Genomic DNA, 14,539 nt, shown 5'->3' with positions numbered 1-14,539 from the left:
GCATTTATTTCAAGAAGGGTGAATCACTAGTTATGCTGCTGATGAAGTTTCAAAGAAAGAAAGAAAGCTGGCAGGAGACACACATCAGGACTAAATACAGACCACTGAAGAGAAAAATGACTTCAGCTTCTGAAAGCAGTAGCTGCTTTCTGCAGGAGGAGAAAGAATATTTTATTCCAGGGGAATCATTCATTTTAAATTGAGGACTCCTTTGGGAACTGAAAGAGCTCATCTTTCTTCCCTAAGAAAAGAGGAGACAAGTAGCTCTCTAAAGTTTCTCATGTTGATTAGCTAAATTTACTGTCCTTCAATGTATGTCAGATTTACAACTGAAATAATTTATAAAGTATATGCTTACTGTGGAAAGTAACTTAAAACGTGGATTGTGAAACAAGGGGCTCAGATTAAATTATTTCAGTTAAATGAAACACTGTAAACACTAACAGAAAAGCCTCTGATTTACAAGATGAACTGGTAGATTTAGGAATGACTCAAATCTCATGGTTTTTGCTTCAATTAATTTTTAATTTGCTTTCAACGAAGTCAAGACAGATGATCCAGTTTTGAACATAGCCCCACTATTTACTAACTGCATCACCTTGCATGAGTTACTCCATGTCTCTCTGCCTGTTTCCTCAACTGTAAAAATGGGATAATAATAGGGTTACTCTAAGGACTAAATGAATTCATAGGCATTATGTGCTTAAAACAGTGCCAAGCGCTATCACTATCATTATTTTTTATATTTCCTGATGTAGATGCAGATTTCACCTGAAATTATCAAATTTAGGGGCACCTGGGTGGCTCAGTCGGCTGAGCATCCAAGTCTTCATTTCAGCTCAGGCCAAGTCATGATCTTACAGTTCCCGACTTCAAGCCCTGCATCAGGCCCTGTGCTCATAGGGCAGAGTCTGCTTGGGATTCTCTCTCTGTCCCTCCCAATGCTCATCCTTGTGCTCATTCTCTCTCTCCCAAATTAAAAAAACTTAAAAAAAAATTACAAAATAAGTAAATAAAAAAATAAAAATAAATTTCAAAAATAATCAAATTTAGGGGTGGCCTGCCTGGCTCAGTAGGTTACCGCATGTGATTCTCGATCTCAGGGTCACAAGTTCAAGCCCCACATTGGGTGTAGAGATTACTCAAAAATAATAAAATAATCAAATTTAATCACAGAATTCACAGATATTAGACTGTCTGAAAACCGGAGGAAGATGTATACAAAAATTATGTGAGGTGAGCATAAACATTTAGGTTTACAGGTATATATACATGCACACAAACTTTTTCTCCTTACCTCCTTCCTCCCTTCTTTCCTCCTATACCCTCCTTCCCTCCCCTCTACCTCCTCATTCTCCTTCCTCCCTCTCTCTCTCATAAGTAATTTAAATCAGGTCCACTCTAGAACATAATGTACCAGCGATCTTAGGATCTTTTGATCCCAAAACGATCCCAACAAAGATGTGAAATACTACTCTTCTTCCAAGTATTTCTAAGGACCCATTACAAAAACACTCTGAAAAGGTATATTTGCTTCTTTTATTTCAAAGGCAGCCTGGAAATTTCCACAGCACATTTGAACCACAAAGTTTATGGTGTTCAAACATGGACTCTTTTCAATCTCAGCAGAAGAGGCCTACTAAAATTTTACATTTTCCTCCAATTGTGAGTGCAGAAAGCTTTTCATTTTGTTCCAAAGGAAATGATCTTACCACAGCTCAATGGGTATCTTTATTGTCTGAATAAAGTGGGCATCCGGTGGCCATTACAGAGAACTAAATGCTAAAACCCAAGGGTATAAAAGTTAAAAGCAACTTAATGGAAATGTCAGTTACAACATTCTTTCTTTGATTTACAAGAATCAAATTCAGAAAGCGCCCTCTAGCAAAGGAATTATGAAGAATATCAGCACAAAGTAATGGTGTCACCTTACTGCCCCTCCCCCCACCCTAATATAAAGACTTTTTAATGATCATATGCCTTTGCTTTTCCACATGGAAGAGAATCCTAGTTGAAAATACTATTACATATCATTGTTTCATTTCACTGATAAGCATATTCACACTTTTCTACCAATACTGGCCAAATAAAAAACTCTATTTCACTACTGTTATCTAGTTTCTTCCTATTATCAGAATGACATAATTAATTTTTTGATTTGTTAGTGTGGGGTACCAAAGGGCCTTAATTTGCTTTAAAAAAATAATTGCTCAATCTAGGCCATCTAGGTATCTCTCCATTGAAGCCACAACTATCAACACAGCTAACACACGCTGGTGGTTCCCTTCTTTGCCCTTACCTTAGTTGTAAAAATCTTATTCAGCTTTATTATTCAGAACTTGGCACAGCAGGTTTCAGTTTAAGATGGATGATGAACAGAAAGTTGCATACTCTGATTTTCAGCAATGAATTAGATTCTGGAAGCTCAAGGAAATAGAGGAAACAGCAGCCATATTTTATTTGCAAAATAAATTTCCAGCAGAATTGACTTTCTTGCTGACTTGAGCTAAGTTGGGTTCTGGCACCTCATAAAGTTGCTCTGGGTCTTGATCTAAATATTCATTCATTCTTCAAATGTGCATTTGAATCTACTATGTGTAAGACAATGTGCAGTATACCAAGGAAGATTTTTTAAAAATGACTGTTTCACTCCTGGACTTTTTTCCTTCTCAACTTCCCTTCAGGCCAATTACACACAGTCAAGTGGCCCTCCCATTCCTCATAACGCCCATGTTAGAACCCTGGTTTCCTCTTTTTAAGCTCCTGTACACACTAAGAAAACACCTACCATTTTCTTTTCTATTTTAAAGGTAATACATACAGTGATTTTTTATAAAATTCAAATAGTCAAGAAAGACTGTTGAAATGGTAAAGAAACATCCCTTCCCAGCCATACCGATCCCATAACCAATAAATAACCATGTTTCTTGGGACTGTTTACAGAAATTTATCTTTGCCAACCAAGAATTAAGACTTTTTAAAAACAAACATGGGATCTGAGGATACATACTAATTTGTACCTTGCTTGGGGAAGAAAAAAAAAAAACTTCATGGTATATTTTGTGAATTTTTCCTTATCAGTATTTACAGATCTGCCCAATGACTGGAAGATATTTAGGTTATTTCCACTGTTTTGTTATTATAATACTGCAATGAATACCTTTGTATGCTTGCCAGAACACTTATGCAGGTGTAAGATACATTCTTAACCCTGGAAGGACTCAGTTAGAATATATACATTCTTAATTTTGAAAGAGAATGCTGTGGCCAACACCAGAGGTTACCTACAACTGCCCCTTTCCTCCTGGCCAGCAAAGCTCCAGTTTTGTCCCCTCTCCTCCCAGTACCCATGTGCTTCAGGGAAGGCTGGGCCTCTAACCCAGAGACTGGTCTAAGCAAAACATGGGAGCCGCCTCTCCCATGCAAGTCATTGGTTCAGGTGTGGGCATCTGACCCAGTTTGGCCAAAGGGGCTATGGAAGTTCTGCAGGAGGCTTCTGGCAGAGGCATTCTCCGCTTTGCTCTTTTCCTGCCTCTGAACATCACTGCATATGAGGATACAGGCTGGAGGAGCAGCAGCAGCAGCCACATGAGGGCCATGGGGAGACAAGCTTGAGGGCAAATGCCAAATACTGAAGCTGGCACAGAGAAAAGAGACAATGCATCTGGGTCTTCTATTAATTCATGCCCAAAATGTCCTAGCTTTGAACTTCTGGTTTACATGAGATAATACATAGCTTTATTATTTCAACCACTTTTCTTTGGGTTTTATTTACTAGCTGGTGAAAGAATCCCCATTGCCAAAGTGCTCTCCAAAAAGAAGTCCACTGGATTTATAACCCCACCCATGGCACGTATGAGTGCTTTGTCTCCTCACGCCCTTGGCTTCACAGGGTTTTAGCCCCCATCTGTTCTCAGTGCATTTGCACTTAATGGCCAGAGACTTTTTTCCCTCGGAGAGCCTGACAGCTCTTCATGAAAAAAGACACACTGCAAACAAGTAACACAAGGGCTGACTACTCTTAACCAGCATTTCATTCTGCGCCTCCCAAGGCACTGCACTTTGGCACAAGGCTCACCTGACTCCTTCAGAAAGGAGACACTGTCACATACGGTATACAGGATATGCCGTAATGCCTTAAAGCCAGTCACCATTCTCTTTCTGGGCCAAGATAGTCATAGGTGTGTGGAAGGACAAACCCTAGAGTGGGAACTGGATGACCTAGTTTGGATCCACTTGAAGAGAAGTCACCCAACCTTCCTGAGGCCTGTTTCTTCACATACAAAAGGAGGACTCTGGAAACTAAGGCCCAGGGTCCTTATAAGAATAGGGACCATGGGGCGCCTGGGTAGCTTAGTCAGTTAAGCTTCTGATTCTTGATATCGGCTCAGGTTGTGACCTCATAGCTGTGAGATCGAGCCTCACATCGGGCTCCGCCCTGAGTGTGCAGCCTGGTTAAGATTCTCTCCCCCCGGGGCGCCTAGGTGGCTCAGTCGGTTAAGTGTCCGACTTTGGCTCAGGTCATGATCTCACGGTTCATGAGTTCGAGCCCCGAATCGGGCTCTCTGCTGATAGCTCAGAGCCTGGAGACTGTAAAAAAAAAAAAAAAAAAAAAAAAAAAGATTCTCTCCCTAAATCTCTGTGCCCCACCCCCATTTGCACGCATGTGCTCTCTCGCTCTCTCCAAATAAACACTAAAAAAAATAAACATGGGGCAGCATGCATGAAGGCCCTGATGCTAAAGAGTGTCAGTGACTATTAAAGGTGGGATTTAGGCTCACTCCCAAAGACCAATGCTGAGGAGGGACCTTGCAAAGGGTAAGTCAAACCCCCAGTCTCCCTGGATACTTTGGTCCTTTGTCCTCTTTGCTCTACCTGTCACTCTCCTGCCATCACAGTGGGCACCTGTCAGGTCACAACTACTGACCAAAGAGAAACCCAGCTCATCACTTCTGCCCCTCCCACAGATAAGCAGAACCCCCAGGACCACCATCACTGTGAATGAACATGAAGTGATGTTTGGTTAGGCAAGAGTCAGTGCATGTCAGGCTAATTTATGATAATTACCAAGCCATCGGCTGGTACCTGGACAAACTGTCTATGATTTTTCACCCAGCTGGCCTAGGTTCCACAAGTTCCCAAGAGGCTGTTCTTCCAGATCCTCCAGTGCCTCACTCCCCTGTAATGGGGTGATATGTCCACCATCCTTGCCATGTGACTTTGCAGTACCTCCCCCTAGAACAGACCAAGCATGCCTCCCTACCAGACTGATGTTGGGTTTGGCCGTGTGTTGGCTAGTGGAATGTTGGTAGAACATTTGGCAGTTAGGAGCCAAAGTCTTAAGAGCCATCACACGTTTCCACTCGACATCTTCTGCTGGAGTGAGCTGCCATGTGATGAACCTGTACGAGGTAACTGCTCCCCCTTTAGCCCTGGCCCCAGAGTAAGCACATGTGGAACAGACCTGAAGCCAAATGAAAGCCTGACCCAGTCAAGGCCAGCCTAGGTCGACCTAACCACACCTGATCAAGAGGAGCAAGTGGGAAAATACATGTTTGTGGTTGTGACACCTTGAGATCCGGGGTTGTCACCCAGCACTATTATGCAGCAAAAACTCACATAACCACTGTTAACACCAAAAACAATGATTTGTGCTTAAAGAGATCTTACTTCATTAACCAAACACACATAAAGCAGCTCTATACACGTGGCATCATCCTACTCCACAGGGAGCTGAGATCAGAAAGTACAAAGGCAACTCATTCCTACAAGTACCTTTTTAGTCTAGCAAAACCCCAAGGTTCCTAATCCTATTGGGGTCGAGGGGTCTCTGTTAACAAAGCTTCTATTCATTTCATTCATTTATTGTCCTGGATTAAATCACAGGAGGGATGAAAGCCAACATTTATGCATCTAAGTGATCCTATTTGTACATTTACTGATGGTGCAATCTACTTTCTTCTACAAATGTACTATTTAATTAAAAGACAGAAATGAGAAGTTATTTTTTAAAAGACAGAAAAAACTCGACTTATTTTTTAATGAACTCCTCGGTTCTACCAATTTTCACTTATTCATTCAACATCTATTTACAGAGCACCTGTGGCCTCCTTAGCCCAAGCAAGCTCCAAATCCCAGTGGAAAGCTCAGGCCTCTCCCGAAGGACCCAGGACCTCAGAAACTCTGAGCTGCTCTCCTCAACGCTTTAATCTCTTCTTGCTGAAGCCCCCCACCCTATTACTAAGGTCAGAACAAGGGAATACACCACCCCCTTTCAGCCCAGTCCTCTCTGGTGAGCTGGTTTACATATCCGAGCTGCTTCAGGTCTGTCCAATCTTCTACCGGTTTGGCTGAAGGGGGAGGGAGGGACAGGATAGAGTCAAGATTGTCTGGATCAATGACAAGCTACAAATCTGGCCCAGGCCTCCACCTGGAAATCTAAAGCAAAGGATATTATTAAAGTCACAGGTTAAGGATCACTCACTCCACAGCTTCTCATTTAGAAACCCACAGTGCTGTTCAATGTAAACACTTCCCAAGAATGCTTTAAAACAGAGGGAGGTTTTTATTAACCAACTTAATTGAGGGCCACTTCTCATTGTGGAAAGCTTTTAAACAGAGGAATAAAAAGGGCCTGGTAGGTGTTTTCCAGACACTTGTTTTTAAAACCTGCCACCCTGTCCCGGGGAAATGAAGCTCAACTCAAGGCCCGGGTGCACACTCCTGCTGCTAATTGTTCAACAGAAACAAAATCCCCGTTAAGACCTTACTCCCCAGCAGAACTGAGGACCCGGCTGGGCCCTTCATTCCAATATTCACTTCAAGGGCCATTAGAATCACTGGAAAAGTGGACAAAATAAGGCTGGCCAAAATGGGCCAAAATAAATGAAGAAAAACATCTCAAAGCTTGCCAACAGGACATGACTTGTGAAGAGAACAGACCAATGAAACTGAGGCTGGGGCTGCTCTCCAAAAAGACCAGGTCAAGAGGCATGAAGCGGTGGTCATTGCTGCGACGCATGGATACGCCTGGAAAGCACAATGTTAAGTCCGAGAAGTCAGCCACGAAGGCCACAAACGGTAGCACTCCATTTAAACAAAATGTCCAGGACAGGCAACTCCACAGAGACAGATTGGAAACCAGGGTCGTAGGGCCTGGGAGGGAGGGAGGGAGGGGGTCGCAGGGACCATGTGAAGTGACTGCTCTATGGGACGCGGCTTCCCTCAGGGCGGATGAAAAAGTTCTGGAGTTAGTGGACATGGTTGCTCAACGCTAGAAAGGTACTTGATGCCACTTAAAATTTAAATTGCTTCAAGTTACGCTGGTAAAAATGGCCGAGCTAATGTTGTGTGTATTTCACTACAATGAAGTTACAAGATACCAGGAACTCCAGAGAAAACTTTCTTCAGCTCCTAACCCAGGGGCAATCCCTTCCTCACCTGAGAAAAATGACACATGCGGCAGGCCAAAATGATACATAGTATTATTTTATTAAGACCACATCTACTGGGCTAAGCTTCCCATGCACGGCACACTCAAGGCCAAGTCACTTCCCCTACGCCTACCCTCAGGTGGGTGGTGGTGGTACTGGCAGCCTCATTTCACAGGCGAGGAAACCAGGCGCGAGCAGGTCAAGGAGCTTACCGAGGGTCACAGAACAAAGAAGGGAAAAGCCAAAGGGTGAAGCCACAGGTGGGGCGACCAAGCAGTTCACACCCACACACACGCTCACAACCACGAATCACACGCTATGCCGCAGGAATGTTTTCTGGGCCTAGTTTACCACCTGGCCAGCAGCACAGCATTCTTTGGCTACTGGGCCCTAATCCTTTGTGGTGCCACATACTGAGTGGCCACTTAGCAGAGTTCTCTGAAAAACGCGACCGGAAGGTCTGCCTGAGGAGCCATACCACCTTCACGCACGTGGGGCTGTTTCTACACGTGCACGGTTATTTCCGTTAGTCCTGGAGCAACATAAGATAAGAGGGTCACCTGCCCTCTTTTACGGAAAAGAAAAGCAAGCCTCCCCAGGTCTGTAGCTGACCTTAGGCCACACACAGGTAGCAGGAGCCCGGCTTCTACGCCAGGGCCCCACTCTGCTGTCTGCCTTCAGGGCCCGGGGTTTAACTACCCAGAGAGGTTAAGGGTTTTAGCATATTAGTTATTTGTATGTAAATGTATATGTATTATTTATATGTAAATAGATGCAAGCAATTACAAATGAAGTTGGGAACCCCTTAGCAGAGAGGAAAGTAGCTATTTCTCACACTTCAGGGGCACCTGTGGGGTAACAGAGAAACATCAGTAAAAGGTTAATTTCCATTCCTTCCTCCCTACTTAAGAAAGCAGGGCTCTTTGTCACTGGTCCTGTGCCCCTTTATCCCTTTGATAAGAATGTTTTTAAAAACAGCCACCGCTGTTAGAGGTCCCAACTTGCCAGGTTCTTAGCTTGGCATGACTGACATTTCAGGCCAGGTAATTCTTTGTCGTGGGGGCTGTCCTGTGTGCTTTGGGGTACTTAGCAGCATCCCTGGACTCTGTCCACTAGACGCCCGTAGCCACCGCCACCCCCCAGTCATGACAACCCAGAAAGTCCCCAGAGATTGCCAAACATCCCCTGCGGGGCCCTATTTGAGAACCACTCTATAGGGTGGCTCAGTAGGTTAAGTGGTTAAGTGTCTAACTCCACCCTGTCTGTCAGGTCATGATCTCACAGTTCGTGGGTGCCAGCCCCGTATCAGGCTCTGTGCTGACAGCTCAGAGCCTGGAGCCTGCATCAGATTCTGTGTCTCCCTCTCTGTCCTTGCCCCTCCCCCACTCGTGCTTGCCTGTGCTCTCTCTCAAAAATAAACGTTAAAAAAAATTCTAGTGTCAAAGAGATGTGGCCCTAACAACTCTACGAAGCAGGCACTTGTAACGACCCCATTTTATAGGCAAGGAAACAAATCCAAAATCCAAAAGGAAGCTGCTGGAACTCCACACTCCTAGCGAAGGGCAGCCGTGGCTCCCAACCCAAGTAGGAGAAACCCCAATACTCTCGCCCCGTGGTGTGGAGACAGAACGAGGAGGATACAAGGCACAGAGCTACTTGCTATGTGTATTTAAATGTGAGCCTGCGTCTTGCCCTAGGAAAAGGGATGGTAGGCCTGAACCCTCCTGTTATTTGGTGCTCGACCCCAAATAGTCTCTGCTGCCTCTGCTGAGAAGAGCAGTCCCAACAATGTATGAGAGTCTCAAGGACCTCTTTACTCACAAAATAACCCGCAAGGGTTAGGGTTAGGAAGAGGCAAGCCCTGCAAATAATAAATGCTTGAAGCATAAACATAAGATCCTGGCCATGGGAACTTGAAATACATTTTTTAAATGTGTTTTCAGAAATTCTGGTTACTTTTATGAAACACTGCCCCACGCTCACTCATGTTTCTCTTCTGTTTAGAAACCGCTGCAGCTGCCACAGATAGAAGAAACACAGGGACATCAAGTTATGAAAGGCCAACTGACTTCCATCCTTCCTTCCGTGAAACTTCACCAAGCACCCACCTGCTACTTGATCCAAGGATACAAAGCCAGTGGAGAGCCCCCCTCCTCTTTACAGGGTTGTTCACAGGTTTGTGGGAGTTGAGCAGGTACGCAAAGAGCTCCAATGGTGTGAGATAAAGGCCTCTGCAAGCAAGCCTTTTTTGGTCAAAGAAATGAAGAGCCGGTGCGGAAACCAGATGTCTGGGTCTGAAGAGGCCATCTCAGTCATTAATAGCACAGCAAAGGGCCACACTAGTTTGAACCCTGGATCCTACTATCTGGTAGGTGCACAACTTTGACAACTTACCCAGTTTCTCATGGCCTCGTTTCCCTCACCTGTAAAATGGGTTTATGGTAGCACTTGTTTCCTAGAGTTGTTAGATTAAGAGCCTCTCAGACAAGGCTGGCAGTAAGTACTCTAGGATGATTTGCTGCAATCATGAGAATTAACTCATCTAGGGCAGGTCTCTGGAGAAATCTGAAGCCCGCCCTGCCCTCTCTCTTCTGTCTACCACCCAGCTGCCTCTCACCCAAGAAGCTGGACTCACTGCAGGGACCGAGTCCTGTAATGAGAGGCAGTCATGTCCTGAGCAGGCCAGACACCAGGGAACCAGTGGCTTTAATCCCTCCCCACTCCCCATTTGCCCTCTTCCTCCTCCTCACCCTATACCCTCACCACCCCCACCTAACGCCCCCCCCCAAAAAAAATTCACAGGTGGCCCAGGGCAACATAGACAAGGCTAAGTTGATCTGCCTACATCTGGAACAAAGGAGATAGACCCCCAAACCAGAAAATTACAAGTAAAAGAAATCTCCAATTTGGTAAAATCCACCCTGCAGTCTCTTTGCAAATTACTCTCTTATCTCTCGCTCCATTCTTTCTCTATCAGTTCCTCTCCAGCTCCTAAAGCTTCCACTGTAATCACATGCTTAGTAAACTTTCCAGGTTTTTGATATTAGATTAGGGCAAGGAGAGAGGCTAATCGACTTTTCAGCTGTTGCTGTGTAATTCTGAGTAAGTCACTGTTTTTAATAAGGAGGGTAAAAATCTCAGAGGCAAAAATCTTTTTTTAAAAAAAGGGATCAAGGATATATATTGACTCATAGAATATACTAGAACTTTTCACGGCTTTGAGAGCTGGGCCATTTATTTTTCCTTTCAAATGAAGTCCAAAGAGGTCAGCTGTTTAGAGTCTGAAACTCTGAGCTGGAATCCCCAAACTCCCACGGGGTACTTGACTCCAGACCTCACCAGGTCCCTCACCTGGAAAAACAGGACTAAAAACACTGATGTCACAGGGTCCCAGAGAGGGATCCTGGTCAAGGCAGGTCCTCTCCTTTGTATGGACTACACAGATTTGCAAGGAAAAACAGAAGGCCTGTTTCAAACACCATAAAATACAAGGACAGACAGCCAGGGAAAGTCAGAGGTAAAAAACAAGAGAATTATTAAAGCCACAACTAGAAAATCTTGGCCACCTTGCCTCAATCCTGAGATTAAGGCAAGATAAGCAACAGTGAAAGATTATTAATACTGGGGCTTTGTAGTTCTTTAGGGAAAAAAAAAAAAAACCACTACATATTAACAACCTGAACCACTGTGTACTCTACCTAAGGTGAACAGAAATGCCTGTGATTGGGTGGCAGGGAATAAGCTCCTCCCTATAAACAGGCTGCCAGCCAGGCTGGCAGAAATTATCCATGCTCATGACGAACACCCTGTGCACTCTAATCCCAAACACGCTAACTCCATGACGACCCTCCACTGAGTCCTCTGCAAATGTTCTCTGGAGCTGATCCTTCTCAGTTGAAATGCTGAGCTAGAATCCAATGCAGTAACGAACCCACACTCACTAACCCTGTTTTAAATGCATCTTTACTAATTATAGCCGCATAGGGCCTTGAAGCCCTTACTACCTGTAATTTTAGGAGCTGGAGATAATTACTACCCAGCAAAGTTTAGTTTTTGTCCAAAGTACCACATAAATAAGAATTGAACATGCACAGATTTTGCTCCAGAATGTTCAACACTAAATTTTGTTTTTAATTTCTTACCCAGCAACCAATTATCTACAGAAACTCAGAAGTTTGCAGAGCTTTAAGAAAGGAGAGCTGTCTCTCTCACCTAGGATTTGGGATCCTTTCAGAGCATTTGTGAACAGCCTAATCTATGCTCTCTATTAAAAAATAAAACAGGGGCGCCTGGGTGGCTCAGTTGGTTGAGCGGCCGACTTCGGCTCAGGTCACAATCTCGCAGTCCGTGAGTTCAAGCCCCGCATCAGGCTCTGTGCTGACAGCTCGGAGCCTGGAGCCTGTTTCGGATTCTGTGTCTCCCTCTCTCTGACCCTCCCCCGTTCATGCTCTGTCTCTCTCTGTCTCAAAAATAAATAAACGTTAAAAAATTAAAAAAAAAAAAAACAACAAAACAAAGGACTCCTGAGTAGCTCAGTGGGTTAAGCGTCTGACTTCAGCTCAGATCATGATCTCCCAATTTGTGAGTTCAAGCTCTGCATCGGGCTCTGTGCTAACAGCTAAGAGCCTGGAGCCCACTTCAGATTCTGTGTCTCCCTTTCCCTCTGCCCCTCCCATACTCACACACTGTCTCGCTCTCTCCTGCAAAAATAAACGTTAAAAAAAATTAACAAAAATTAAAAAATAAAAAGCAAAACAAACAAAAACCCCATACAATGCCATAAAATTTCCCTTGGGATGACAAGCCCACAGGGCTCTTCAGTCTATTACACGTCATCTAGTAAAGGAAAATGACAAATCAATCCAGACCTGAGAAGACTGGATGTTAGAAAAATAGGGCACTGAAAACACAATTTCTCAATCAGCTCTGCTTAAGAGGTACCCATAGCAGCCTCTGTTTTCTCTCTGTAAAGTGAGGCCACTGCCACCTGCCTCTCAGGCAGGAACAGACTCAGAGCTGCGGCAGACAAGTGTTGAGCACAGTACCTGGCACTTGGAAGGTGGTCCAGAAACAAACAGTCACTCCTCTTACAACCCTGGCATTATTAGCCCAATGGGTCAGCTCTTTGGAAACCACCTTCCTAAGGGACCACAGTGTGAAGTCCAGTTTTCAGTCTGTCCAAGGAAACATGAGCTGAAGTGACAGAATGATGAAGAATGAATGTCGCCTGCTGGCTAGAGCTGCAGACAGGAACCAAACCTCTGGGTCTACAAGTCCAACAGCTGCCTCTTAAACTTGGCACCATGGGGCTCCCGTCCCAGTGCCACGGGAGAGGCAGCGACTCCTGTTATATTCACAGTTACCACCCAGCCACATTCTCTACCCGATTCCCAGCCTCCCAGCCGCAGGTACTACCCTCACACTGCTTGGTTAAGCACCCCCTTTAAGCAAATGCATCTGGCAGAATCCGGCCTCCTCTTTCCTCACTCTCCACTACTTTCTCAGCATGACCTTCCCTCCCTGTCGGAAAAGTATCTGAAGCCAGTCATTTAAAACTTGATATAGAACCTAATAAATTCTAATTTAAACCCAAGCAAAGCTGTGACAAAGAACCCAGAAGGCATTTATCCAGGCGAGGCTAGCCAGGGGCTACCTGGCCACCGGGGGGGGGCCCGCCCCAGGTCCTTGCGCTCCCTGTGATCGTAAGACCTCCCAACTTACCGCAGCCCCCAGTTTTCACCTCCACCAGATGTAAGCTCCATCAAGTCAGGGGCCGTACCCTGTTCACCAAGAACTCAATGAGGAATGCAGAGCTTTGCCAGTAAGAGGGGCTGTATAAGTATTTGTTAAATGAGTGAACAAAGAAATGAAATGACATTGTGTCATTTCAAAACTTGGTGTGAATTTAAGATGAAGCATCGTCTCCCCCAGGGATACTGGTTGGGGGGCTGACAGGCAACACTGCCTGACAGAGGAAGGTAAAGGCAGGTTGGAACCGGGGTGTTTGATTACAAACTTCAATAAGCTTCCCCTACGCCAAAGGCCATCAACCGTGGTGATATTCCCATCACATCCTTTTTTCCCCATTTCCATTTTCAAAGTCGTCATGCCATAACTTGTTTCTTGATAACAGGAATGTCATGTGACAGAATAAAATAAGCACTTGGTCGTTCAGGGAAAATTACCCAATTTTCAATTCCCTTGAACTTTGGTTTTCTCTGCTGATGCCAACCTCTTAGCCACTGCACTGCCCTTTAGTGCCAGGATCAGAGGGGAAAAGAAAGGAGAAGCTCAAAATCAGCTGGTTTTTTCTTTAATTTTTTTTAACGTTTTATTTATTTTTGAGACAGAGAGAGACAGAGCATGAACAGGGGAGGGTCAGAGAGAGGGAGACACCGAATCTGAAGCAGGCTCCAGGCTCCCAGCGGTCAGCACAGAGCCTGACGTGGGGTATGAACCCACGAACCGCGAGACCATGACCTGAGTTGAAGTCGGACGCTTAACCGACTGAGCCACCCAGGTGCCCCACAAAATCAGCTGGTTTTTTTAAAGGTCGACGGCACCTCTTACATAAACAGGTTTCAGGGAGAAAGGGAGTGAAGAAAGCATTACATTTCTTTAACCACCCCCACTCCCCAACACTACAAGCAGGTTATCTGTCCCTAAAGACAGAAAAAAAGGGGAAACCAATAGGGCAGTCTACTCTTAACACAAATCAAGGATCACACTGCTGAGGGCCTTATACCCTTTCCCTAAACGAAGAAGCCCCTCATTATTAGCTTTCTTGTTTTTTTCCACTCGCAATCACTTTAGAATATCGGAGCTTAGAGGGGCGCCTGGGTAGTTCAGTTGGTTAAGTGACCGACTCGGCTCAAGTCTCATGGTTCATGAGTTCCAGCCCAGCTTTGGGCTCCATGCTGACAGCTCAAAGCCTGGAGCCTGCTTCAGATTCTGTGTTTCCGTCTCTCTCTTTGTCCCCTGCTCATACTCTGTCTCTCTCTCTCTCTATCTCTCTCAAAAAAAAAAAAAAAAAAAAAAAATCGGAGCTTAGCTGTTATCCCAAAGTAAGAAATGTTTCAATAAATCTGTTTAGATCCACAGTTACC

At 44.8% G+C, this 14,539-nt stretch overlaps 1 long non-coding RNA gene across 1 annotated transcript; it reads left to right on the top strand.

Moving 5' to 3' along the window:
* The first annotated feature begins 4,638 nt into the window (after window positions 1-4,638).
* LOC121041761 (uncharacterized) lies at window positions 4,639-11,132 on the top strand. Its single transcript, XR_005795840.1, has 4 exons — window positions 4,639-5,411; window positions 6,096-6,245; window positions 9,438-9,801; window positions 10,236-11,132. It is a non-coding gene; the product is annotated as an uncharacterized LOC121041761 (long non-coding RNA).
* Window positions 11,133-14,539: the final 3,407 nt, after the last annotated feature.

The sequence above is a fragment of the Herpailurus yagouaroundi genome, unplaced genomic scaffold (assembly GCF_014898765.1).
Source record: "Herpailurus yagouaroundi ecotype Mexico unplaced genomic scaffold, PumYag 184, whole genome shotgun sequence".
Taxonomy (NCBI): domain Eukaryota; kingdom Metazoa; phylum Chordata; class Mammalia; order Carnivora; family Felidae; genus Herpailurus; species Herpailurus yagouaroundi.
The sequence above is the reverse complement of the archived record's forward strand: the minus strand, read 5'-3'. Positions and strand labels throughout refer to the sequence as shown.